Here is an 8,868-nt window from a genome sequence, read left to right on the forward strand (position 1 = left end):
ACTGCACTCCAGTCTGGGCAACAGAGTGAGACTCCAACTCAAAAAAAAAAGAAAAAAAGAGAAAGACTGGAGTTGTAGAGAAAATAAGAATCCAGAACGTAATCCAACTTTTGATATCTAAATAGGTTTCAGTCTCTGCAACATATGGTTTTGGAAACATTAGAAATGTTATGAAAAATGTATCTTGACCCTTATTTTGAATCTTATACACCCCTAGACCTAACATTACATTCTAAAGTTATACAATTTTTAGATAAATACATTGAAAACCTAGGAAAGGCAAAGTTTATTTGATCGGCTTAAGAAAATGAAAGAAATTAGAAAATTAATACTTTTGATTTCATCAAAATTAAAAGAAATTGACTTCCAAAAGGACACTTTAAGAAAACACAGAAAACAAGAGTTGAAACATATTACATGCAAACACACTCTCAATAATTTAAAAATAACTTCATAAAAAATAGGCAAAGATTTATGTCGACATTTTACTAGAGATGTAATATGGGTGGAAGATAAACACATAAAAAAAATTTGACGTAATTAGTCATTAAGAAGATTCAATTTAGCCGGGCTCGGTGGCTCAGGCTGTAATCCCGCGCCTTTGGGAGGCTGAGGTGAGTGGATTGCCTGAGCCCGCGGGTTCGAGACCCACCTGGGCAGGCGAGACCTCATCTCTACAATAAATCAAAAAATTAGCCGGACGTGGTAGCGCATGCCTGTAATTCCGGCTACGCAGAAGGCTGAGGCGGAAGGATCGCCGGAGCCCAGCAGGTTGAGGCTGCAGTGGCCAGCAGCCGCCACTGCATTCCAGTCTGGGCGACAGAGTGAGACTCCAACTCAAAAAATAAATAAATAAACAAACAAACAAATAAATAAATAAATAAAAAGAAGATTCAATTTCCTAAAGAGTAAGGCAGAAGGATCACCTGAACCCAACGGGTCAAGACTGCAGTGACTTTGACCATGCTACTGCACTGCAGACCGGGTGACAGAATGAGACTCCAACTCCAAAAGAAAAAAAACAAAAAAGAGGAAGATTCTTTTTCAACGTGATTGCCTCTTTAAATTGATTGAAGTTTTTTGTTTGTTTTTTCGTTTTTTTGTTTTTTAAAGACTACCCAGATTATCCATGAAAAATAAGGATACAGGCCAAGGTGCCTCTGGACCCGGTATTCCAACTGGGCCTTGTGTCCCGAGTGGCCATCCACCACCTTCTTCACCACACTGCTCTCGGGCTGGTGTCTGGGCCCTGCCCGTTCCTGCGGCAGCAGCCCCTAGTGTTCTCGGACCTCATGCTGAAGTCCGAGGCCCTGCACAATTGGCAATTTACAGGCTGGTGACCTACATCTTTGTCTAGGAGAATCCGATCTCCCTGCTCTGCGGTGCTGCCATCATCTGGCGTTTTGCTGGCAATTTTGAGCGAACCACGGGCGCTGTCTGCCACTGCTTCTTCACCTTGATCTTCACCATCTTCTTTGCTATCATCTTCCTGCCAGTTGAGGCTGTGTCATCGCTCTCAAAGCTGGGGGCGGGGGGTGGAAGATGCCAGAGGATTCACCCCGGTGGTGTTTGCCATGCTGGGAGTCACCTCTATCCACTCTCGGTTGAGGCAAGCCCTGGTATTTGGCATGGTTATGGCCTCAGTCCTGGTGCCATGGCTCCTGCTGGGCGCCACGTGAATCATTCCGCAGACCTCTTTCTTTTGAAACGTCTGTGGACTTGCGATTGGGCTGGCATATCGCCTCACATACTGGTATTTCCTCGACCTCTCAGTGCGAGTAGCACTGATACTGGATCAGAAGTTGCCTTTCACCCCGAGGAAGAGGATCTCCGTGTTCAAGTATGCCTCGGAGTCTTCAGCAGAAAGAAGAGCAGCCCAGAGCCGGAGTTGAACCCCGTACCTGGCTCCTACCCCACACAGAGCTGCTACCCTCCTTCCTTTGTCCACAAACTACCTTCTTACCGAGATGCATGCCAGTGGTCAAAAACTAGCCTCCTGGCTCACCTGCGCTCCTGGACATGTGCCCAGCCTCCTTTCAGTCTGTATTATGTACAGAATCATTTTGGGCCAAACCCCAACTCACCCAGTGTCTACCCAGCATCTGGGGTTTACTCCCATGAGGCCCAGCCCTCCACCACTGTCCCCTACCCTGGAACAGTGCTCTTGGACCCTGGGCACTCCAGGGGCTGCAGGCTTCTAAGGAACCCTCAAGGATCCTGATGCCCTGAGATAATTTCTAGGAAAGTTATCTCACATCTTGGTCATCTGGAGAAGGTCCTCTCTGAGCAAAGATTTCCTGACAAAAAATTATTTATTGAACACCTCTATGTGTCAGTCTCTGTGTTGAGTACTTTGTTAAGTGTCCCTGTTTTAATCTCATTTATGCTCATGGCAGCTTTGAGGAGTACCATTTATTTTATTTATTTATTTATTTATTTATTTATTTATTTATTTATTTATTTATTTAATTATTTTTTGAGTTGGAGTCTCACTCTGTCACCCAGACTGGAGTGCAGTGGCCGCTCCCGGCCACCGCAGCCTCGACCTGCCGGGCTCCAGCGATCCTTCCGCCTCAGCCTTCCAAGTAGCCGGAATTACAGGCATGCACTACGACGCCCGGCTGATTTTTTTATTTATTGTAGAGATGAGGTCTCGCTGCCCAGGTGAGTCTCGAAGCCGCAGGCTCAGGCAATCCACTCACCTCAGCCTCCCAAAGGCGCGGGATTACAGACTGAGCCACCGAGCCCGGTTGGAGTACCATTTATTGTTCCCAGTTTACAGATGCAGACAGCGAGACATCGAGTGGCTTTGTAGCAGCACAACTGGGGTTCTTACTCCAGGTTCAGGGCTCCTCACAAGGAACAGTGAGGGAAGAGCGCAGTAGTTGGCAGTGGCTGCCAATGGCTATTTCCAGCTCCACTATTCCGTTATTGTGTGCTGTGCTTCTGTTGATAGTGACCGTGTGTGTCTCTGCCTTTGGGGAGCTCCCAGCTGGTATGCAGTGCATCTCCCTGCTTCAGTCACCCCCACAGTCTCTTCTGCCCTGCAAGTGGTTACAGGGGCCCAAGTGAACTGCAGCAGCATGTTGAGGGACCCATGGTATTAATTATCTTTGTATAAAGAAAGTCTCCAAAAAAAAGATAAGAAAGTTAAGGATACATTAACTTTTTATAAAAAAAAATTAGAGGAGAAAATGAAACAGGGAAACTGAAGACTATACATATAGAACATAGAAGGTAATTTCTAATAAAATACCTATCACATTGAATGCAGAAATATGTTTAAAGAATTATGTTAATATGCAAGATGCGTTCATTTCTGAATGTGATGATCATTTAACATTAGAACAAAGAAAAGAATGACAACAGACTTCTCATCAAAAAGCATGCAAGCCATGGACCACAGAAATGACATTTCTACAGTACTGAAACAAATAATGCATATGACATGGAGAAATTAATGAAGAATGACACAGATACAGGAAAATCACTTGTTCAAATTTAGTACTGACTCTTGATTTAAAGCACTAAGCAAATTAAGAATAGAAGGAAATTCCTTAATGTGAGATGTGAGTTTAGAATTTAAATATGGAAATTAAAATTAACAGGGAACTTTTAGGAGAAACTCCATAAAATTCATGAGTGCACTAAGGGTTTCCATGGCATTGTCACTCCTCCACTTCAGCAATAAATTGGATCCTTTAGACAGTTAAACACAACAAACAGACAAATAACTTTCAGATTGGGAAAAACAATGAATATTCATAGATAATATATGAATGTTTATGTGAAAATTCTACAAATATATTGAAAAAATTGAATTACATACAAAAAGTGCCATGCACATAAAAACAACATTAAATAACAAGTTGTGTTCCTGTATGCTAGATAGAAATTAAAAGTTCTGATGAAAATGACATCATTCTGTAAAGCAAAATATTATATAATACTCAAGTATGGCTGTACACACAAATGCCTTCAGTCATGAGAATTTGCTGGAGCACAAGAGCAGACAATACAATTTCATTGGTCAAACACAATGGAGAATGAGGCTATTGTCCCATGCTGCACTTGCTGTTGCAGTAGCTCTGCTGACATTCTTCCTCATATAGTGACTCTGTTGTACTGCATTTCAGTTTCTTTGCATCAATTTCATATAGTGCTCTTTCCTTCCTTCTTCATACCATGTAATTTTTCTGATGAATAATAAGATTGGCTTAATTAATATCTATTCAAGTGAGCATGCCTATTGTTCAGAGTTCCTTAAGAGGTAATGATGATAATGATGACTAATATTTAATAAATTCTTACAAGGATCTAGCTGACTTTAGACCATATTATTTAAAGCTAGTAAAAGCTATATAAAATAAGTATAGTAGTACCTTTTTATTAAATTGGAGAAATTGATGCTTATAGTTATCCATCACATGTTCCAAATCACTGCCTTTCAGCAGTCTGGTTTCTACAAAGTTACATTTCCATAGAGTATGGGTTTCTTTTGTAATAATTTGTGGTCAGGGAAACTAAGATATATATTTCAAATCATCAGGAATTCACAAGAATTTCCAGTTGCCAATTTGTTTCGAAGGCCACAGAGATAGCAAAGTTTTAGAGTACTGCTCTGGAATAAGTTGTGATAAGCAAAATGGAAACTTTATTACCACCTTGCTGTTGTGTGAACAGTGTATGCTAAATATTTCCCAGAGGTCAGAAACTCCAGGCCCAGGTAACACAGAATTCAAGATCAAAGTCATTTTTACATTTTCTATCAATGCAGATCCAGTAGTAGGCAAAGAGAACCTCTAGAAAATGTACATTCTCTCAAGACTGTTATTTGATTTTGTGCAAGGAAGTTATTATTAAAAAAACAGATAAGAAACACAGAAACCCTGAATCACTAGCAAAAGGAAAGAAAATAAGCTATGAAACAATGCATTAGTGATGAGCTTCACTTCAAAAGGAAGGAATCTTGAAAACATATGGCCAGGTAGCGTTCAAATGGCACATTCTACTGCCCTGGTCTGATGGCAAGCCTCTATTAATAAATAAATGATAAACATGTCTGTGAAAGAAAAACTGAGTGTAGGAAAGTTTGAATTAAGAGAAAAAAACAGATTCAAAACCAAGTAAAGTGGTACCTTTAAAATACTAATATTATAAATGAATGTCCCAATTGATTTGAATCTTAACATATTGATATTTAAATTACTGACCTTAACAAATAGAATAAAGAAAGATTATTTGTTAGTTTAGTCTATAAATACCTCTTTTTATATCACCCTTTTTTGTTTGTTTTTTCAGTTAGAGTCTCACCCTGTCATCCAGGCTGAAGTGCAGTGGCACGCTCGTGGCCCTACAGCCTTGACCTGCTGGACTGAGGTGAACCTTCCATCTCAGCCTTCCAAGTAGCTGGATCTGCAGGTGCACACAACAACACCTGGCTAATTTTCTTGATTTATTGTAGAGATGAGTTCTTACCCATCACTCTGGCTGGTCTGGACCCATGGCCTTAGGTAATCCTCTCACCTCAGCCTCCCAAAGATCTTGGATAATAGGTGTGAGCCACTGTGCCCAGCCCTTTCTGACATTTTCTTCCACCCCCCTTCTATCACTTTTAAAAGTTAAACTAAAAAGTGTAACTGGCAGAGTTGGGTCATATATAGAGAGAATTATATTGGAATGAAAATAAATGTATGGAATTTAGCACAAAAGAAAAGAATGCAATTTAACACAGAATAAACACATTTGAGCCTTGTATGCTGTGTATTATACAATATGCTGAAAAACATAAGTGAAAAATATGAGAAGTAATTATTTTAACACAGGGGATGTGCCCCACTCCCTTGGTTTGTCCAGTCTTTCATTCCTTCACCTTTCTTTACCCCAAATTTTTCAGAATACTTCAAAAAGTTCATATGTGTATGTATCGAATATAATCCTCAGCCTTTGCCCCACATTGGAGAATTTTAAAAAATTCAACCCCAACTATTTATTTATAAATAAACCTTGAAGTTTAAGACCAAGCATAGATATTTTTAAGACCCCGCATAGATATTTTTAAGACCCCTTCAAGTAATTAAATTTGGGTGGATAGTCATTGCTCAAGAACTCAGACAAGGAAATGAATGCTGCTTCTCTAACAAGAACAAATAAGTCTTTGAAAGGCATTCTTGATATTTCAGAACTTTTTGGAAGTTTCTGTTCCTATTACAAATATAAAATAGATAATATATTGGTATAAACATAAAAATAGGTTCATTATAACTTGGTTTTAAGATATAAATTTGTGTTATCAGAAATATGAAATAAGGCTTAAAGAATGTGGACTATTATTATCTAAAAACAGGGGATATATAAAATACAGTTAAAATTTGCTGTCTGGCATTCCATATGACACATGGACTTGTTAAAATTATACTAATCTTGTTGCCAGACAACTAAATCTTCTGTGCATCTCCAAAACAAGGATCCAATTAAACACTTTAAGAGGCTAATTCAGAACTGGTAGGTTGCAAGAAAAAAAAAAGCAGAACCAAACATTCACCTGCCAGTCATCCTACATGGAATACATCTTCACTGATCCAATCTCAGTACTAAGACTAACATAAGACAAAGAAGAAATTGCTGCCTCTGCGATTTTGACCTTGCATTAAGATTCAGCCAACAACTAATTTAAGCATCTAGTTTAATTAGCTATGCCATTGTGTAAAAAATAAAAAGCAGCAAAATACATTGATTCAATGGCTAGTGGATTTTTGGTGTCATCTAGAAATGGATTTAGATAAAAAACGAAGCTATGATATTGAGAAAGTGTTGAAATAAAAAATTTGATAACAGCATATGGAAATCTATGTATATTTTTCAAAATCTTTTATTATTGCATCATTTATTAATTCTAGTAAAGAGATATATTTGAGTTTTCCTCAAACTTCTCCTTAAGAATAACATGAAAAATTTTAACATTCTCATCACATACTCAAAAAAAAATCACCCAAGTATTTCTGAGATATTTTCATACACCCATAATAAAAATTACTTTTTTATTGCCCATGTGCTTTAAAATTTCTTAAATAGCACAGGACTTTTACTATTGTCTCTACTTTAAATAATTAGAAAACATCCATTGTTATTTTATTTTTTTTGAAACTCAAGAACACCATTTTTTAAATTTTGCACAAAATCTCTACTTGACATAAGAAAACCAACATTAGACACTCCCAGGTTACCAAAAAAGCCCTTCGCCAAGTGAGAGCAAGATAAGTGTCCATCTATCCCCAATTTACTGATAGTGACAGTGTCCCAAGCAGCTAGTTGATCAGAGTCTGACATCAAGGGAACCATCACCCTGGCTTGGGGGAGGGTCCACTTTTCTTAATGAAGATCTTCAGGCTACAGAACAGCCACAGTGGCAGGTGGCCTTCTGGTGCCAGACCCTCTCCCCACCTGGCCTGCTCACAGCATACTTTGCCATGGCCTCCTGGGTCCTTTGGATCTCATGGACAAGCAGTGAAAAGACCTTCACACTTTGCCGTGTCTTGACTGAGGTTTCCACAAAGGGGCCCCCCAGTTCTGGGCAAGGGCTGCAGCAGAGGCATGAGCATCTCCAGCAGTGGTCATAAGGCCACACCTGTTGCCCACAAGGATGAGGGGCTAGGTAGGGTGAGGACCCGAGGTGGCCCACATCTGCTGAAGCTGGGTCATAGATGAAGGGTCATCGAGAGTGAAAACGCCCAGCACACCATGACTAATAGCCACACACTGGTAATGCAGGGTATTATGAGTGACCTGCCCTGCAGTATCCAGCACATTCAGAATGCAGCCTCCTTCACTCAGGAACAGCTCCTTCCAGTAGGAATCCTGGATGATAGGGTCATAGTCCTCTACAAAGCTATGCCACAACTGGTGGTTCAGCTGGATGGTCAGTGTGCTCTTGCCCACACCACTTGAACCCAGCACCACTGCCTTGTACTATGGCAGCTTCTTGCCAACATCCCTGCAGCGTCCTCAAGCCCAGAGGGTCTCCTCCTGGAAGGCAGGGCTCCATATGCCCAGGCCCAGGTCGAAGTTGCTAGGCTTTGTTGGCAGTGCTATGCCCTCAGCAGGTAGCTCAGGGAGAGCAATGGGTGGCAAGCCCAGTGTCCTGGGACAGGCAGGTGCACTGGGGCAGGTGGGAGTGCTGCGACATGGCTGGAAGCTCTGACAGGACTCAATATCCACTAATCTAAGAGAAATTTCTGTAGGTTGCAATGCAATCTTACGTCCACTCTGCTATGCTCTACTTTCCAACTTAATCCCCTTCCTATCCACTGTGTAGATTCATAGAACTATAGAAACTAAAGACGCTTGACCTAATTCCATTGATAAAAACTTGTTCTATCACATTTTAGCTGACTGATCTTGAACAAACTACTGTAGCTCCTTGATTAGATTTCTATAAAATGGCAATGTTAATAGTGGCAAAAGTGGCAATAGTGTTTGTACATCAGGGATTCTCAGAACTGAACTCACAAATTTAACACCTGAGAATCTTGTTGAAGTGCTGAGTTCCTTACTCTGAATAGTACAGAGTCCAATCATCTGCATTTTTAGACAATGTCCAGATGCTGCTTATTAAAAGATGATTAGTGTCACCATTAAATTTGCAAGGATCTACATCATGGGGTCTGAACTACGGGGTTATTGGGAAGACTAAACAAATTCATTAAGGTAAAATGATGAATTCAGTAAATTTCACATAGTAAGCTATCATGAATTATCATTTGTGTTAAGGGAAGCTAAACATATGTGATCTGGCATATTTATTTTGCAGATGGTGTATGTTAACAAGATAATTGAAATAACTTGTTCAACATCACATGAAATAATCCC

The 8,868-nt window shown here is 40.1% G+C and overlaps 2 pseudogenes; one reads left to right on the forward strand and one right to left on the reverse strand.

The window, feature by feature from the left end:
* Positions 1–1,129: 1,129 nt before the first annotated feature.
* On the forward strand, positions 1,130–2,229 carry LOC103254517 (annotated as a pseudogene).
* Positions 2,230–7,384: 5,155 nt separating this feature from the next.
* LOC103254518 lies at positions 7,385–8,221 on the reverse strand (annotated as a pseudogene).
* Between the last annotated feature and the right edge of the window lie 647 nt (positions 8,222–8,868).

The sequence above is a fragment of the Carlito syrichta genome, unplaced genomic scaffold, assembly GCF_000164805.1.
Source record: "Carlito syrichta isolate Samal-C Ts95f unplaced genomic scaffold, Tarsius_syrichta-2.0.1 Scaffold283197, whole genome shotgun sequence".
Classification (NCBI taxonomy): Eukaryota; Metazoa; Chordata; class Mammalia; order Primates; family Tarsiidae; genus Carlito; species Carlito syrichta.